Source organism: Coenobita brevimanus, chromosome 46 (assembly GCF_032717465.1).
Source record: "Coenobita brevimanus isolate Jiangsu-jjx chromosome 46, ASM3271746v2, whole genome shotgun sequence".
Classification (NCBI taxonomy): Eukaryota; Metazoa; Arthropoda; class Malacostraca; order Decapoda; family Coenobitidae; genus Coenobita; species Coenobita brevimanus.
In genome coordinates, this window is record NC_136999.1 from 7145354 (window position 1) to 7166206 (window position 20853).

Here is a 20853-nt window from a genome sequence, read left to right on the forward strand (position 1 = left end):
GGATTTATGGAGACTGTTCTTTTTCTCTTCACTCATCAAGGTCTCCCCTGAGCAGAATGAAATCTCTTAACGGCAACAAGAATTGAACAAAAGACGTCATAGCACAAAAGATGCTGAGGAAAAATTAAGTTTCCTACTAATCCAAATGAAGGAAGGAACAAAACAAGGAAGGGAAAAGGAAAGAAGAGGAAAAGAAGGAAAATAGGGGAAAAGGAAGAAAAAAAAGAAGGAAGAAGAAAGGAAGGAAGGAAATTGGAGAAGTAGGAAGGGTAAAGGTGGGGGACAAGAAATGAAGGAAAAAAGGAAACGAGAAAGTGAAAAATGAAGGAAGAATAATAGAAAGGAAAAAGGAACAGGTGAAGGGAAAAAGGAAGGAAAACGAAAGGACACTATGAAAGATGGAAGAAATATAAATAAGTCTGAAAGAAAGAAATGAAGATATACACGAAGGAAAAAACGAGAGGAGAAAAGAAAGAAGGAAAGGAGTGATGAGCGAAGGAAAAAAATGCAGCAAACATTAAGGAACAATGAAAGAAAGACTAAGAAAGGGTGAATGCTCCAGATATCCACACAAACCTTCTCTCTCTCTCTCTCTCTCTCTCTCTCTCTCTCTCTCTCTCTCTCTCTCTCTCTCAGTAGCCTCATTTACAAAAGGCCTGTGCTCCCTTTATTGTGTATATTGCACCATCAAATTCTCTAGTTACCCTTTCAACCCGAGGACATTCATTTCATATAATTCTTATCCCTAGACTGAGTGTGGGGGTGAGGGTGTGCGTGTGGGTGTGGGTGTAAGGATGTGGGAATGAGAGTGTGGGTGTGGGAATGAGGGTGTGAGGGTGTGGGTTTGAGAAAGAGGGTATGTACGGTACTGTATGTGTGCTCCTCTTGGTGGATAGGGAAGGCGTTGAGGGACGTCTGTATAACCAGGCAGCTCCACCGACCGGCCATATCAGTGCCACCACACGAAGGCTCTCCAGCACCAAAACTTGACACAGAAGAAAATACAGGGATGCCATTTTCTCTGGAGCATTGGGGCAATCGAACATCCCTCCCTCGACTATCAATTTTCTACTAATGGAGAGGCAAAGAGAAAGCAACGTATGTAGGGGAGGATGATGGTGTCATGGGAAGAGGGGTCGTTACTTAGTAGGAGCAGAATAACAGGAAGGTTCTTTTGTTCAGGCCAGTCCTAACAAGACGCTGAGTCAGGCAATGGAGAGAGAGAGAGAGAGAGAGAGAGAGAGACTGAGCGATAGGAAAATACAGATGAACATTACACAGAGGTATCTTGAAAGTTACTAACATCTTCACATATATATCACACACAGAGCTCACTGCACCTCTTCCCTGTCGGTATATATATGTTACAAAGCATTTTCACCTTAATACTGCCTGCATATGTCGTGTCTCCGAAGCTGAACAGAGTCGCATGTAAAGACCAAGGAATACAATATGAAAACCTTGTAAATATTAACCTCCCTTACCCAGAACCAATAACCAAATATGAAGGGCAAGAAAACACTAACCCTCTCACACTCGCGGCAACTCTAGTATTTCCAGTTCCAGCCAGATGATTTATTTAGCTCTATATCTGTGCTGGATAGAGATGCCTTCATGTGGTGGCACTGATATAAATGGGCGGCTCAACTGCCTGGTTATACGAACATCCCTCATCTATTTCCCTATCCCCCCAGAAGGAGGAGGTGGACTGCAGGAGAAGGGAAACTTAAGCCTGCAATCCACCGAGTTCACATTTCAGATGAACCTAGGGCCACAAGAGCAAAAACAACAACAACAACAACAACAACTACTACTACTACTACTACCACCACCTATGAAAAAGAAAGGGTGTCCCGGGGAGCCTCCTAAATCCACCACGACCCTGGCACCTTTCTCAGCCCTAGGTCGTCTTCCGTATTCTATCCCTGCTTCTGATACTGCTTTATTGGCTTTTGGGGAGACTTCTAGAAATGGGTGGGACTGACTGAACCTTCACTGATAGAAGGTTTTAAATCTCTCTCTCTCTCTCTCTCTCTCTCTCTCTCTCTCTCTCTCTCTCTCTCTCTCTCTCTCTGTAAAAATACGACGCATAAAACACAGAAGAGAAATTATACACTATAGTCAGTTTGTTTTCAGCTGACAAACAAACCTCACCAACATTTAAGCTCAGTTTATGGTCAAGTGTAGCCAAATTGTACGTTACTCTGATTATACTCTCTTCACTGTAACTTGACCTAAAACTACCACCTCTCCATCTTGAATGCCGAGTTGTAACTCTAGATTAACACTTAAATATGAGCCTAGTCACGAAGAAGTGCTACACGAAAAATGTGGAGCCACAGAACTGTCTTTTTCTACCACTAAGCTACATGAAGTTACAAAAAAACGAAAATTTGGGCCAAGTTACAGTAAAAGGAGTATAGGACCCAAGCAGATGCATTCCTACCTCATTACTAAGGTTCACTAAATCTATTGGAACCACAACCTTGTATTCCAGGGGTGAATTTGGCCAAGTCCCCTCATATGAAAACAAAACTAAGTATAGCAAAGGAAGATGAGGCACAGGGAGTCTCCTAAAGCCAGCACGACCACTACAACCACACAGTAAAGGAAGAGATGGCACAGGGAGTCTCCTAAGGCTAGCACGACCACAACCACACAGTAAGGGAAGGGTGGCATAGGGAGTCTCCTAAAGCCAGCACGACCACTGCAACCCCACGCAGGGCCATTTCCCCGATGTAAGAGTATTGTGTACGTGTGCTAAGATGCCGTGCTGCTATTGTGCCCATGTACGCCTGTGCTATGTAATGTCCTTGCCTAACGACAGCAATGGAATGCAGATGGGCTCCAGGGAACGTGTGCTAAAGTAGGTGGGATGGTGTGGTGGTGTTTGTGTGTGAATGTGTTTGTGCTGGTGTCTGTTTGTGGGGGTGACTTTAGCCTAAATACTTGTGTTTGTGTGTGGCCCAATGTCCTTGTTTCAGTACGTGCCAATGTGCTTATGGGTGTGTGTGTGTGGGACGGAAGAGGATCAGTGTGTGTGTGTGTGTGTGTGTGTGTGTGTGTGTGGGACGGAAGAGGATCAGTGTGTGTGTGTGTGTGTGTGTGTGTGTGTGTGTGTGTGTGTGTGTGTGTGTGTGTGTGTGTGTGTGTGTGTGTGTGTGTGTGAAGGTGTGTTTGTATGTGAGGATGATTGTGTGAATGTGTGTATTTCGTATGTGGGTGAGTGTGGGCGTTTGTGCGAATGTGCTTTGTGTTTGAAGCTTAGGGATGTGAAGGGTACATGTGTGTGTGTGTGTGTGTGTGTGTGTGTGTGTGTGTGTGTGTGTGTGTGTGTGTGTGTGTGTGTGTGTGTGTGTGTGTGTGTGTGTGTGTATGAAGGTGTGTTTGTATGTGAGGATGATTGTGTGAATGTGTGTATTTCGTATGTGGGTGAGTGTGGGCGTTTGTGCGAATGTGCTTTGTGTTTGAAGCTTAGGGATGTGAAGGGTACATGTGTGTGTGTGTGTGTGTGTGTGTGTGTGTGTGTGTGTGTGTGTGTGTGTGTGTGTGATGGTGTTTCTATGAGCGTGTATGTATGGTGTGTGAGCATTGTATTGTTGCTGTGGCGTCTGGTGCCTCGTAATGCTAGACTGTGGAGGTGGGGTGAAAGCACAAGATCTCTCTGCTGAGGCTGTAATAACTCCTTCACTATGTAAGGCACTGATACAATATTAAACAGACAGATAGGAAGATGGACAGATGGACAGACAGGTAGACAGATTGATAGGTAGGTACGGTAGATAAGAACACTTAATATTGCTCGTACGGTATTTAATCCATATCAACCATTATCATATACATTAAGAATGGCTAATTCTGTTTCATATCATCTGTCCATACTAACACCCAGGCTCCTATAACTCACCCACCACCAAATAAAATCGTCCAGAGTTTGTCACAACATAAATGCAAGAGCTGGACAGATCATGAGAGGGATATCTGGACACAGTATTAACACTCAAGCTTTTATGCCCATCGCTCAGTTTCAACACTCGCTAATTATCTGGTGTCAGAAAAAACAGAACAGCAGTATTAAGCGACCATGGAAGGATCAATACCATACCCATGTAGTAGAGAAGGAGCGTGATTTAAAGCAGGTGCTTACTGCCCACAAACAGAAGTTATCCGGAATGCTGTCACCTGATTAAGTATTAAATATATTATATACCGTATATATAAATATGTTCCTTTACTACTCCTCAGCACTTGACGTTACCAATCTATTTATCTATAGCCAGAAGCCTAATCTTGGAAGGAGGGGCCACAGACGAATCGCCTCCATGTCACTCTGTCCTCCGTCATCAGGCTACTCTCTCTTCAACTCACACATACACTTTTTTTTTTTTTTTATGTGTCCGACTCTGGGCATAGGTTTCACAGCCTGCTATCAAGGCCCAGCAGTCCACCTACATACATACACCTCTACATGTCACCACTTCGGCGCTAACACCCACCGTCCATATTGAATACATGCTAGGGCTGTCTCATACAGGACTGGTGTATTGGTATTATCGGGGGTATTTTTACGACATGTCGGCGGGTCTTCTGGTAGATCAGTAAAGCCTGATTTAATGAAATTCAAATCCTTAAACTGTTCCCTGCACCAGCGGGGATTTGAACCTGCGACCGTTAGGATTACAGGCCACCTCTCTACCGATTGAGCCACACACTCATTTACCTCTCAACCCCATCCCTCGATCTCAGCTGAGCTCGAGGATTTTTTTTGCCAGCTGTGCATTAACCAGTTCAACTGTGGGGAGTGTCTGCTGTACTTTATTCTATTTACCATCAGGCGATTTTAGTTAACTATAGAAAAACCTCCCGTACTTGAGGGGTTTGTGAAGGATTTAACTAACCCCTCCTGTTCGATAAATCACCTCGAAACTAAATAAAACCGTCCGTGGACAGCAAAAATAAAACTGATTTTGTTACTGAACTGAATCGGTCAATTGATTTTTAGTGACAATTCAGGAACAACTGCCAACAAAGACGAGGCTACACTTCTTTGCAACATACACTGGCAAGCATATTATCAACCCCTTCAGCCAGAGGACGTCACATGTATCTTAATCTTGCTGCCACTTCACGATTTTCTTCAACTTGGGAAGAATCCAAAAGTAGTACCGAGTTCCTGAGGGCTTCTCTAACCCTTATAGTTCCAACAGTCCTCGCTAAGCTGACTTTCTTGGAGACAGCAAAAACAAGACAGAAAATACGTCATCACACTAAAGCAGTTAACAGTCTCCAGAACAAGTACACATAAATTTTACCCACAGAAATGTCTGGAGCTCTACTGACAACAGAAATGTTCCCCCCAATTAGTTGGTAAAACTGGCTGAATTCGTGTGTCCAACTTTGTTACCCTGCCACCAGTGGGGACAGCTTTCCTCTACAGTGACGATTCTACAGGCATGGTCACAATCAGGATGGAAAGGACAAAGCTACTCTAATGTAAATTGTCCAGTCATATAGGTAAGGATAAAATAAGGAATAAAAACACGCCATTTCTTTGGGGTACGCTCTGGGTATTTCATTTCTCACTGTCATCCATATCATGCCATGCAAACTCGCCTCTGAGCAAAATCGCCCCGCACTAGCATAAACATAACCAGAATTCGAAAGATAAAGCAAAACAAAAGAGATATTTCATAGCCTTTGTTCGTTACAATTAGGGTTTAGAGCTTAGAAACAACAGGATGAGCGAAGCACCGACGCGACCTCTACTAAATATAACTGTCTACATTTTTCTTGTCTGAATAGTATATCCAGATGCGCCCACAGCACCCTGAAGGATAAACCTAAGAACTACTCTATAGCACTGGATAGTTGCAGTTAAAGACTGGAGCTATGAAACAACAGGGTGTCCATGTCTGTTAGAGGATAAACCAAGACATGAAAGAGCTGCTACATATCCTTCACTCATTGGAAGTAGGGTTCAGGGCTTCGAAACAATAAGAACAAACCACTGACACAAGCCTGAATAATACACCCAAGTGCATCTGGACAACCAAGCAATAAAATGGCTGACAAAATAGTTGCTTTTTATCTTTCGCTCACTGCCATCAGGGTTGAAGCTTCGAAACAAGTGAACAAGTGAAGCAAGACAAACATATACCGGTATTCATGTATACAGCCACTGAAGCTGAAGGATAAACCCTGACTTAAAACAGCTGCTTTATATCCTTTGCTCATTGCGACTAGAGTTCAGAGCTATGAAACAACGGGAGGGAACCACCAACAACAGAATCTCACCTCTAATGGACAGTATGGTACTGTCTTGTGTTTGAACAGGCTAATCTCATCAAAAGTAACCATAGCAGCCGCAGAATAAAACAACACGTAAAAGAGCCGCTTCATAGCCTTCGTTCACTGCAATTAGGGTTCGGAGCTTTGAAACAATAGGAAAGAACTACAGCCACCTTCACAGTTTTGCCTATCCTGACCAATTCTGTCTAGTGTTGCTTGAATAATCTACCTAAGTGCATCCATGGCAGCCGGAGAATAAAACAACACGTAAAAGAGCTGCTTTATGTCTTTCCCTCGTTGCAATTACGGTTCGGGGCTTCGAAACAATAGGAGCGAACCACCATCGACGCAATCTCGCCTTCCGACACCACTGCTATAGCCAACCAACAACCACATTCCCCCCGCTCGAGGAACTGGGCAATCCACCGACTCGAACATCCCACCGAGTCGTATTTCAGCCTTAGGAGAGTTTATAAATGTTCCGGAGCTCTGAGCCTCCCCATAAACTGATGGATATGGTTATTACACCTATAGGAATGGCTGTAAGAGGAAGGGGGACGGGCAAGGGAAGGGGAAAGGAAAAAGAGTGGAGAAGAAGGAGGGAGAGGGAAGAGAAAGAAAGAAAAGAAAATGGAAGGGGAATGAGAGGAGAGAAGGGAAAGAAGAGAAAGGAAGAAAAGGAAAGGGCTAGAAGGGTAGTGGAAAGAATGAGAGAGGGGAAGGGAAAAAGACGGAGATGACAGAAGAGAAAGGGGGAGAAAGGACTGAGGGGATGACGAAATGGACAGGGCACACACAGAAGTGAAAGATATAGGAAGGATAAGACAATGAACTGAGAAAATTAAAAGAGAGGAGTGATAAAGAACGAAGAGAAACGAATTATCTAGAGAAGCAGTAGGAAAGAACGAAGGAGAAGCACAGAAGAGTGAGAAACTACCAAGTAGTAAGAAATGCGAAAAGGTTGAGAATGAAACAGAAATAAAGAAAGCGAAAGGAAGAGGAAAGAGAAAGACAGGCTTATTTATGTGATGTTCTGAAACTCTCTCTCTCTCTTACTACCTTGATGAAGAAAGAGGAAACAAAGAAAGAATTAATCATTGAATATTAAAAAATTCGCACACCCTCTCATACACAATCATAACCTTCACTCTCTCTCTCTCTCTCTCTCCCTCTCTCTCAGGAGAAACACGACCTCTGGAGATAAAAATAAGAAGAAACAGAAACAAGGGGCAATCTTTACGACGTTACTAGACCCTCATATTCTTTCTCATACACCGGCATGCGCTCTCTCTCTCTCTCTCTCTCTCTCTCTCTCTCTCTCTCTCTCTCTCCGAGCATTTTACGCGTCTCCAGTGACTCTACTTAAGCCGCAGCTGTTTCCCCAACTACTTCCTCTGATGCAACTGCTTTGTGTGGCACCGCAAATTTCCTCTTTACTAAACCGAGCACCAGCATCCAAAATCTCTCTCTCTCTCTCTCTCTCTCTCTCTCTCTCTCTCTCTCTCTCTCTCGGGTGTGGCTCTGCAGTTTTCCTTTTAGCTAATGTGAACAGCAGCATCAAAATCCTTTACACTTACACGGTTGCAAGGGAATAAAAACCTTGTCATATTTCTCTGCATCTATAAAACGAATAATTAGAAGCCTGGTGGTCAATTGGGTTAAGGCCCTCCAGAAAGAAGTAATCCACAGAGGGAGTAAGCCAAGGGGTGGTTGGCCTTTTACTTATATAATGGAACTCAGGGACGAATAACTGGTCATTCTTGCCTAAAATGTCTGAAGTATATATGGTTACCTTGTTCGGGTCCTTATACTCCTTAAAGGTTCAGTAAAGGTGTATATCAATAAATTAACACTTAGCTACAGATCAAGAGTCTATGAATCATATACGGTATCATTATTTTATAATTACGTGAAAACAGAAGTTAAGGCACTTATCTTAATATTAACTGCACACCTACGTGAAATCATCAGCATTATACCATTTTAGATTATTACAAGGTACACACACACACACACACACACACACATTATTATTACATGCACCTGCTGGATCGGACCCATTTTATCAAGTCTACTCCAACTTCTGCAATACGGCAATATCTTAGATTTTCGAACGGATCTAGACCATCAGATGAAGAATTTATTACAGGGCGTCTTCCTCAATATTCTCCATACCAAACATTATCATCTTAATCAACACTTAAATTCTTGCTTTCTCCTGACGATTCCCTTCACTTTAAGATACAGTTATCAAACCGAAGAAGTAAGATGTACCGGTATTAACTCCTTCACTACCCAGGGGCTCAATTAGGCTCAAAAGAGGTCACGTGTGTTTGTCAAGCGAAAACAAACGAACTATAGAAATTAATCTTTTTTACAGACCAACACCGAGAGAGCTGGTACCAAAAATTCCAGGCACTGTCCAGCTATTTCAAAAGTGTATTTCCAACAGCACTCAAAAATAACAATAAAAGTACATTCCTACGCCCACCACCTCTGCGGCAGGGTGTGTGTGTGTGTGTGTGTGTGTGTGTGTGTGTGTGTGTGTGTGTGTGTGTGTGTGTGTGTGTGAGAGAGAGAGAGAGAGAGAGAGAAAGAGAGAGAGAAATGGAAAAAAGGAGGCAAAATGAGGATGATAAGTAAAGCAACTGAACAAATACGGAAGACTGATAATCTCTCACACACACACACACACACACACACACACACACACACACACCTGGGCTATCATTAAACGCGTGATGCAGCCAGTGCGGGGGTATGTGTGGCAATGTCAGGTAACTTTTTTGGCCTCTAGTAATGAGTTCGTGTGAGTGTGGTGTGGTGGTGAGAGGGTTCAGGGAGGCTATGTAATTTAAAACATCTGAAGCCACGTATCATAAACACCTGAAGCCACGTAATCTAAACACCTGAAGCTACGTAATTTAAACACCTGAAGCCACGTAACTTACAACACCTGCTTCACGTCCTTCTAAGGTCACGTGGAAACTGTTAAATCGAAAGTACGAGTATGTTAGCATTCTCAAGTTCCTATGATTCACTCAGATGAATAGAATTGTCTGAGAATCGCTAGTTGGAATAACATACTACATTTGTTCCGTCCATAAAAGGCTTATGTAGTACTGTAATTTTTTTTTTTTTTTTTGTAAGGAAGAAGGAACCAAAGGCCAAGAGCCTGCAAACCGTTCCAAGAAAAAAAAAATCAAAAGAGCCAATTCTTTTTTTTTTTTTTTTTTTATGTGACCGACTCTGGGCATAGGCTTCGCAGCCTGCTATCAAGACCCAGTAGTCCTCCTACGTACCGGACACCTCTACATGTCACCATTTCGGCGCTAACACCCACCGTCCATACTGAATACATGCTAGGGCTGTCTCATACAGGACTGGTGTATTGGTATTTGCGGGGGTATTTTTACGACATGTCGGCGGGCCTTCTGGTAGATCAGTAAAGTCTGATATTTATGAAATTCAAATCCTTAAACTGTTCCCTGCCTCAGCGGGATTTGAACCCGGGTCCGTATCTGTTCATTTCGAGATGCCTGGACACACTGCGTTTGAAAGACTGCAGATCATAGGAATAGGAAATACTGACAGAGGGAGACAGTTCCAGAGTTGACCTGTTGAGCTCTCAGGCTCATATGACTGACTCTGGCTCAATAAAATCGTCTGGCAGGAGCTGGCATCGAATACTAGAGTTATCCCTACCACGAGATGGTTAATGAAGGCAGTGATGAAACTTCCAGGTTCCGAAACTCACTCTAAGTTGAATGAAGTCGCTCAACGTCAGCTGGAGTAAAATAAAGGAGAAGACGCAACCATGAGTTATTATTGAGGCTACCGCAGGATCGAATCCCGGCTGGGTCAGGGAACAGTTTAAGGATTTGAATTTCCTAAAAGCAGACTTTCCTGATCTACCAGATGACCCGCCGACATGTCGTAAAAATACCCCCGCTAATACCAATACACCAGACCTATATGAGAGAGCCCTGCATCTATTCAATATGGATGGTGGGTGTCAGCGCCAAAGTGGTGACATGTGGAGGTGTAGGAGGACTACTGGGACTTGGATAGGTCACTGCCACCGAGAAATAGGCCCTGAAGCCTTTGCCCAGAGTCATAAAAAAAAAAAAAATGGATAGTTGGGTGACATGCTAAGTAACATGCTGGCTTGTAGTACTAAGTTCACAGGAGTCTGGTCTGTTGTCGCAGGGGTTTGGGGAAGATGCGTATCTTACAACATCAAATACCGTCTTCTCGTCAGCTTAAAGTGTTTTCTGACGTCTTTACTTCGGCGATTAAAGTATGACACCTGGGCGATTAAAGTATAACACCTTAACACACACACACACACACACACACACACACACACACACACACACACGAGCAATGGCTGGGATAATATTAATGAGTGCAGCAACTAACGCGAGCAGGTGGGACTCGGGAGGCAAGGCAGGTAACTTTTTGGCCTCTGGTAATGAGTTCGTGTGGTGGCTTGAGCGTTCAGGGAGGCTACGTAACTTACAACACCTGAAGCGACGTAACTTACAACACCTGAAGCGATGTAACTTACATCTCAAGCTACGTAACTTACAACACCTGAAGCGATGTAACTTACATCTCAAGCTACGTAACTTACAGCACTTGAAGCGACGCAACTTACAAAACCTGAAGCGATGTAACTTACATCTCAAGCTACGTAACTTACAGCACATGAAGATATGTAACTTACAACACCTCAAGCTACGTAACTTACAACACCTGAAGCGATGTAACGTACACCTCAAGTTACGTAACTTACAACACCTCAAGTTATGTAACTTACAACACCTCAAGTTATGTAACTTACAACACCTCAAGTTATGTAACTTACAACACCTCAAGTTATGTAACTTACAACACCTCAAGTTATGTAACTTACAACACCTCAAGCTAAGTAACTTACAACACTTCAAGCTACGTAACTTATAAAACCTGCATGTTAAATCGAAAGTATGTTAACTCTCTCACGTTCCTGCAACTTACTCAGTTTCGTAAAATCGTCTGACGTCAGCTGGAATAGAATACTAGAGTTGTCCCGACCTGGAGGGGGTTAATGGTAGCAGCATCAACACTCTCGGCCGCCTGTGACACACTCAGATGAAGTCTTTCGCAGATCACTTATAAAACGCCTGACTTCCCGTCTTCCGCGTCACGTATAAACTATCTTGCTTTTAGTACCTTGAACTGTTTGTGAAAAAATCGTACACATTCAATACATTGACAAAATCCTTACCATCTTCACATATTAACTGTTAACTGGGATGCATCACGTTGAACACCTGCATTGCATCCCTCTTTTATTTATTTATTTATTTATTTATTCAAGAGGTGAAAGTCCCGTATCAGAGACTGCCATGTTTTAACGCGCTTCGGTTCGGATCCAAAAGGTGGCCAAATTTTCACATATCACCTAACGTTCCCAGGGACGTAAGGTGGACTCCAATAACTAAACTGATCTGCATTACGGTTGCGTAGTCTCACACCCTGTGCCGCTCTTGTTGCTTTTGTTGTTATTGATGTTGCAGCTGTTACTGTTCTGATTGCTTTTGCTGATGTTGCTGTTGTTGCCCAATGACCATTTGAACGTGAAGCAATGACCATCTGAACGTGAAGCAATGATCATCTGAACAAGAAACAATGACCATCTGAACGTGAAACAATGACCATCTGAACGTGAAGAAATGACCATCTGAACGTGAAGCAATGACCATCTGAACGTGAAGCAATGACCATTTGAACGCGAAACAGGTGAACTAAAGGCTTCTGTTGCCCTTCTCGTGCAGTTCACCATCCTCCAATCAAGCCTGGAGGATGGCAAAGAGTGTAAATGGGACTGGCTATTTTAATGTCACTGCATCAGCAAATATCAAAGGTTTGGGCGAAAGTAAAGGAGGAAACACACACACACACACACACACACACACACACACACACACACACACACACACACACACACACACACACACACACACGCGGTAACTGGGCTAATATTAACGAGTGGTGCAGCTAACGTCGGTAAGTGGGACTCGGGGGGCAAGTCAGGTAACTTTTTGGTGTCTGGTAATGAGTTCATGTGAATCTGGTGTGGCGGAGGGAAGGCCAAGGGAGGCTACCGGTACGTAACTTTACATCACCCGGCTCACATCTCTCTCAACTCACATAACATCCCTGCTTCACTTTTCTCACAAGTCGCATATTTAGGTTCATACAGCTCTCAACATATGTATACTAGTAAAGGCCTACTTCACCTCTCTGAAATTACATATTCAAGGAGGTTACGTAACTTACAACACCTGCTTTACACATCTCTAAACACACGTATTACTCAAGTCATATAATAAACTGTGCCTTGATTTCACAGAGGCCTAGAATGTATAAATGGAAAAATTATATCCATGTCATACACAAGTAAAATTCTACTACTTTTCACACAAACTTGTTAGAGAACCTGCATGAACGTCCAGCACCTACTTTACAACCCTCCCAAGTCACGATAAAACTGTCAAAATGAGAGCATGTTAGTTATTTTTTATTTCTTGGTTTTACTTTAATTTGGTAAGGTGGAAAAAGTCTTGGGTCGCAGATGGCCAAGTTTCAACGCACTTCGGTTCTAATCCAAGGGGTCACCAGAGAATTTTCTATCACGTAAGCTCTGCCAGGGACGGATGGTGGTCTCCTGTAATATAAAAATCTGGACTACGATAACCTAACAGGCCCTTCTATGCCCCTGGCCCTCCTTGGCGCGAGAGGGTTAATAGTATCTCTGCTTTTTTACCTTCACCGCTGTCAAAAATCAATGGGGAAGTCAGAGGTCATGATACTGTTAACTCCTTCACTTAAATGAAGTCTTCCGAGCAACATCTGGCTAGTTTCAGAGACTTTTTATTCAGATTAAAGTTTGATATATACAGTTTTCGTTACCCCCTTCACTGTAAGACGTCTGCCGGAAACTGAATAAAATTATCTGATGGTAGCTAGGCCTACATATATATATATATATATATATATATATATATATATATATATATATATATATATATATATATATATATATATATATATAGAAGAGAAAAGTATATTCTCTAGCTGAATAAGTTAAGGATTGCATGTGATGTGCATGGAATGGACAGGAAATAATAGAGGTTCGTGAAAGGGTGAAATAAGAGAGACTATTATCAAAGAACAGAAGATAGTGTGCTTACTGTAGATGATATGGTCACTTTTTGAAAACAGACATAAACCAAACAATATGCATGTTGACTGAATAGGCAGACAGATAGATAGATAGGCACAAATATAGAGATAGATATACGCAAGTTTGAGGGTACGAAGTTATGCGGTATACCAAGAAAAAATTGGATGGATATGATTGGTGAATGTAAGAATAAGCAGACAATAAATGCTGAGTACGAAAAATAACTGAAGCATGACTGGATTAGATGAATGAATAATCTCCCTTCACTCCTTCACTACCAGGTTCCTTTCACCCTTTGACTCCCTGCTCTTCCCTCAGTCTCATAAATACCCTTGAAGGCGACAAGAGTAATGTATATAAAGACGACATCACACTAAAGAGCTAAAGATCTGCTCATTCTACTTTTAAGAAAACTATATTATTTTCTCCACCACTGAGTCTAGCACCTTAAAAAATAAAAAAAAAATAAGGAAAGCTTCTTATAATATACTTGAAATTTCCTCAGATGTCATAATTTTCCGCAAGAATTTCGAAAAAGGGGAAAACATGTTATTAAAAAAAAAATGTCCACAGAGATTAAACTTTTCGAAATGTGAGTGGAAAGTTTTGAAAGCTAAATGACAGAGAGAGAGAGAGAGAGAGAGAGAGAGAGAGAGGAAATGAAAACAGCACCCACGAAAAGAAAATTAGAGACTGGTAAAGCAAAAACGAAGCTTACACAAATGAAGAATGAACAAACAAGTCGAAAACTCAGAAGATAGCACGATACTTAATGAAAGCTAACCTACAATGAGGAAAAATGACAAATAAATCCCATAAATAAAAATAAGACAGCAGAATAAGAGACAAAGACGGCAATAAAGTGGACGAAAACACGACAGAAAACTAAAATTACACTTACATGGCAAATCTTTCACACACCAAGAGAAAAATTATGGGACGGGGGGAGGGTAGAAGTAGATACAAAATTAGGAAGACTGAAAAAGTGCATCTATTAGGTGGGACCAGGATTCCAAGGGCTTGAATGGTGAATGAATGGATGTGTGGCCCAATTCCTCAGGCATACTTTGGACAATTCTCTCTCTCTCTCTCTCTCTCTCTCTCTCTCTCTCTCTCTCTCTGTGATGCGGACAAAGATGCGGAATGATGATGGTGATGATAGAGAGAGAGAGAGAGAGAACGAAAAAGCTACGGACCTGTCCAAAAACACTTCAGACCACAAGAGAAAGAAGACAAAAGAAGAAAAACAGATACCAAATGAGGTAAAAATAAAACAAAAAGACAGCAAAGGAAAGAAAGGGCTTATAAAGAAAAGGAAAGACAAAAAGCACTTGAGGAAAACAGAAATGAACGAAGACAAGAAAACCCAAATGAGGAAGAATGGTAAAGGGATTAAAAGATGAGATTAAAAAAAAAAAAAAAAAAGATCGGGGGAAGAGTTGTACACGTCATGCCTAACGAGGAAAACACGAGACAATGCGAGACCACACGAGATAATACGAGACCACACGAGATATGAGACCACACGAGATAATATGAGACCACACGAGATAATACGAGACCACACGAGATAATACGAGACCACATGATAATGCGAGACCACACGAGATAATGCGAGACCACACGAGATAATACGAGACCACACGAGATGAGACCACACGAGATAATACGAGACCACACGAGTCAAAACAGGTTAAAAAAGATCACGAGGAAACATGAAAGACAGACCACACAAACTCTAAACGAGATCACACGAGACTAAACGAGATAAAACGAGACGGCACGATAAGAACGAAACTTCACGATAAAACGAGACCACACGAGACAAAGCGAGACCACACGAGATACAAAGAGCACAGAATAAAGCGAAAGCACATGAGACAAAAACATTCCATACAAAAACGAGATCAAACGAGACAAAACGAGACTACACGAAAAATAACGAGAAGACAAGCACGAAACATTATGAAAACCTACGATTCAACACGAAATATTACGAGACCAAACGTTATAAAGCGAGATCAAACGAGATAACACGAAATATTACGAGACCAAACGTTATAAAGCGAGACCAAACGATACAACACGAAATATTACGAGACCAAACGTTATAAAGTGAGACCAAACGAGATAACACGAAATATTACGAGATGGTGCGAGAAGAAAACGAGACTAAAAGCGAGAAAACACGAAATATTACGAGATGCACGAAAAAAAAGAGACTAAGCGAGAAAACATGAAATATTACGAGATGATGAGCGAAAAAACGAGACTAAACGAGGAAACACGAAATATTACGAGATGATGAGCGAAAAAACGAGACGTAACGAGAAAACACGAAATATTATGAGATGGTGCGCGAAAAAACGAGACGAAACGAGAAAACACGAAATATTACGAGGTGGTCGCGAAAAAACGAGACGAAACGAGGAAACACGAAATATTACGAGATGGTGCGCGAAAAAACGAGACGAAACGAGAAAACACGAAATATTACGAGGATAAACGAGCCTTCCCGAGAGAGCACGAGATACAACGCGATCCAAACCGCAAATCCTTTCCCTCACACACAGGCCAGCTTAAAAACAAAGAGAGAAAGAAAAAGAAAGACAAGCTCCCAGCATTCCAATGAGAAAACTTTACGAAGATGTTTTCGAAATGGAGACCAGCAGCGCAGAAAGGACCCCTCCTCCCTGAACTTCTTTCCATCCCCATTCTCCCCACTAACCCCCTTACCCCCCCCCCTCTCTCTCTCTCTCGCAATACCTCGTTAAAATTCTCTCCCTCTCCACCCCCGTCCCTCTTTTCCTCCCTCACCTTCCCCTCCCTCGTTATAAAATCTCCCTCATTCCCCTTCCTTTTCTTTCTCTCTCCTTCTCTTCCCCCTCCTTCCCTCCTCCTTCGTATCTCTTTCCCTCTCCAATTCACCATTTTCTGCCCTTTTCTTACACGCGCTAGTTAATTAGAGTAATGAGTTCCACCTAAGCAGATATAATTATAACCTATTTCAGGGCCTACAGGAAGCGTGGTATCTGTAATTACTCTTTTTTAATGTTGGCATAGATTTACACATCCTTCCCCTGATATCCATTGGTCATTCTACGTCCCATACACCTTCAAAATAGTCACAATGCAAAAATTAATATATGTTACAGCTGTTTCATTCAGGACTGGAATGATGGTGCACTCCTTTGCACTCTCAACATTCCCCCAACCCCAATCTGTATTTCCTCTTCCCCTACCCCACCAACACCCACACCTCTCCCTTATCACTCTCCATCTTTCCCTGTACTTACTTCATCCCCACTTTCCCACTCACCTTTCCCCCACCCTACCAGTCCCACACCCACCCGGTCTGTTAGCCACACCTTCCCGGCTGACATTCCACACTCACATATTCCCTTCCACTTACCACTACCCCTCCTCTACGCACTTAACTAATCACCTGCACCTTCCCTCCCCACCCCACCTCTTCAGTCACTGCCTCTCCTTTCCCCACCCTCATCCACAGAGCCTAATTGTTTACCACATATTTCCTACCAATATTCCACACTCTCAAGTTCTCCCTCCGCCTCCTCCTTCCCATCCTTTGTGTTCCTCTCTTTTCCTCTCTCTACGTACACCCCTTAAAGCACATCTACACCCTATATGGTCAACACAAACACATTCCACTTCTTCCCCTCCAAGCACTTATATATCCCCTCTTTCTTTTCACTCTAGCTACATCCCACCATCTCTTTCCCGTTCTGTCCCTAATCCACACCTATCCTACACCTTAACTGTTTACCTCATCTTCCACCAACACGCCACGCAAAAGCATATTTTCTCATGTATTTCGTCTTCTTCCCACCCTCCAATTTACACATTCTCCTTCTTCTTTATGTCAATAATCCCAACACCCCCTTCTCGCCCAAACCCACACCTTCCACCACACCCACACACCCTAACTACACTACACACACCATCTTTCCTCTCGGCGTTCCACTTCATACCAACCCTCCTTACTAGCACATTCCATTCCTTCCTTCCACACCCATACTCTCCATCATACCCTCAACCTCACACACACTCCCACATCCTAGCAATTTACCATAACTTTCCCCTCACCATTCTACCCTCGTATTTTCCCTCCCCATCCTTCTCACCTCCCTCGATACGCATCCCCTCCCTCTTTTTTCCCTCCCGTCCTCTCTCTTTCCTTCCCCTCCCTCAGCCACACCCACATCCACACTATTTACCACATCTTTCCTCTCAGCATTCCACACTCTCATATTTTCCCCGCGACGTATTTTGCCCCCACAACGAGGCTGACTGCAATCTATTCCGCGCTCCAGGAATTCGCGCCATGCAAAAACTTCAGGCTACCTAGGCAAATATCTCACTCACTCACTCACTCTCTCTCTCTCTCTCTCTCTTCTTCTTCTTCTTCTTCTTCTTCTTCTTCTTCTTCTTCTTCCTCCTCCTCGTCCTGTTTCTGCTTCCTTCTTCTTCACCGTAATCAGATTATTATTTCTGGTCTTCAAATCCTTATTCCCATTCTTAATCTACGTAAGCATATAACCCGGTCTTCTGCTTCTCCCAGAGGGGCATATAATTTTCTCTTTCATCATATTCTTATCATTATTATTATTATCATTATTCGTCTTCTTATTCTTCTTCAGGCCTGAGAAAGTACTCACTGTCTTCTCTTCTCCACCGTGTATGGCAAATAACTCTCCTCCTCCTCCTCCTCCTCCTCTTTCTCCATCTTCTTCTTCATGCTTGACCAAAAACTCACTCTCTTCTTCCTCATCTCCACCGAACAAGGCAAATAACTCCTCCTCCTCCTCCTCCTCCTCCTCCTCCTCTTCTTCTTCTTCTTCTCCTCCTCCTCCTAAAGAAGCTAATAACTCGCTCTTCTCTTCCTCTTTTCCTCCAGGGCTACGCTCCAACTAAAGGCTCTCAGATATTTCCCGCTTTTAACCCACTGAGGAAATCGCTAATCAAATATATATTCATACTTCAAATTCCTTTCTAATATAAATTTCTCTCTCTCTCTCCCTCTCTCTCTCTCTCTCTCTCTCTCTCTCTCTCTCTCTCTCTCTCAAGGCAAATGAAGATCCTGGCAGCACCGGCGGATAATTCAATGAGACGGACCGAATTACTTCTTTTTTTTTACTTAATTCAAAATGTTAAGGCATTACCATCCTGACCCTATTTCCTACGTAATGATAGGCTGAGGTCAGATTTAGGGACAAGGGGAGAGAGAGAGAGAGAAAGAAAGAATTGGGAAATCTATCAACAGCATCCCTAGTGCAATGAACCATACAATCATCAACACACCATTCAAGTCCCTGGAATCTGGCTCCATTTCACAGATCTAACCATCTGTATTTATTCACCTATTTATTATCAAGAATACTGCACTCAAAGGGCGCATACCTCCGCCAACGCCTATACCAGACAATTCAGATCACCACCAAATTTAATCAACTCTTCCTTGGCCAATGACCCACATGAGAAATCTTTTTGGACAGACAAACAAAAAACAATCCTGACCAGCGACTCGAACCCAGATCACCATCGAAACTCAATCAACTTTTCCTTGGCCCATGTGCCACATATCCACAAAATTTCATTGAAATCCATCAATAACTTTTTCTCGCCTACAGTATTTCTCTCTCTCTCTCTCTCTCTCTCTCTCTCTCTCTCTCTCTCTCCACCCACACCACATTCTCCTCACTCACCGTATTACACTAACAATACAACGATGTAAATGGGAGCCTGCGGGTGTTAATATTGTCTCTGTGAATCCACTCATGGTAGTGTCTTGCCCACCATTATTCCAGCAGTGTCTTTTCCAGTATCAATTCCAGCAGAGCCTTTTCCAGTACACAATCCAGCCGTGTCTTTTCTAGTATTTATTCCAGCAGTGTCTTTTCCAGTACGGTACTTATTCCAGCAGTGTCTTTTCCAGTACTTATTCCAGCAGTGTCTTTTCCAGTATTTACTCCAGCAGAGCCTTTTCCAGTATATATTCCAGCAAAGCCTTTTCCAGTATATTCCAGCAGTTTCTTTTCCAGTACATATTCCAGCAGTCTTTTCCAGTATATATTCCACAAATGTCTCTTCCAGTATATTCCGGGAATGTCTTTTCCAGTACTTATTCCAGCTAATACCTTTTTTTTATTACTCTGAAGCTGACTCATTGGAGACTCAATGTTAAAATCTGGAGGTGAGAGTAACGTGATAAAGAAGATAAAGGTAATAAAGAAAGGGTTCCGGCAGAGATAATTAAGGTCGAGCACTTTGATGGACCTCATTAGCGGCGTTCCTGTCTCCTGCACCCCACTTTTAGCCATCACATAATTAGCTACACACAACACCAAAAATATAACGATATACCGTACCTACCCAATAAATTCTTTCCCCTCATTTAAAATATATAAATGCCAGAAAAATCGTGAACAGCGTTTTACATTCTACCCAACTTGAAAAAAAATATAATAAATATTGTAAATATATTAACAAATTATTACTCGTAATAAAAAACTACCAGGAAATTCTTCAGTTTTTTTTTTAATACCTGTCCGTTTTAGGAGACCTGATGCATAACTAACGAACACTCAGAGAATGCACCTTCAGCACCATACAATCGGCCTGATCATGTGACTCTGGCCTCTTACCATCAACCAAAACTGTTCTCAAAATAAAATTACACACTGACTCAACCTTCAACCATTTCACGAAGTCTGGTCCAAACTGGGCAAAAATGTTTTAAGTTGACCTTATCCCGTGACCATGACCTTTGACCTAACAGTCTCACATTAAAATAACTTCATCCTTGCTTGACCTTAAACACTTCCACCATAGTTTACTTCAACTCGAATCAAAACAATCTGAGTTCAAAGGCCGTAAATATGACCCTCACCTGTAACCTTCACCTTTAATCATTTTACTCTCTAAACTGAATCACTTCACCGTTTCCTTCAACTCATCCATCAAATTTGGCTTTCATCGGATCAAACCTACTGACCTTGCCCTTGACACTTGACCTTCGATCGATTTCGGCCAAAATTTAACTGCTTGTTCCTCGACTGGACCTTAATAATTATTCCAAGTTTGGTCAACTTACAGTCAATAGTTTTCCATAATCTTGCTAATAGACAGGTAATAGGAGAGACAGACAGACAAGAAAACCAAAGCGAACACATAAGCCCCTCGCGATACGCACGCTGATGTAAATATTCCCTTCAACACAGGGTAACTTCAACAGAGGGCTAATTCAATATCTGACAGCATTACTAATCAATATAGCTCACTGCAACATAACGCTAACCCATTATGGAAAA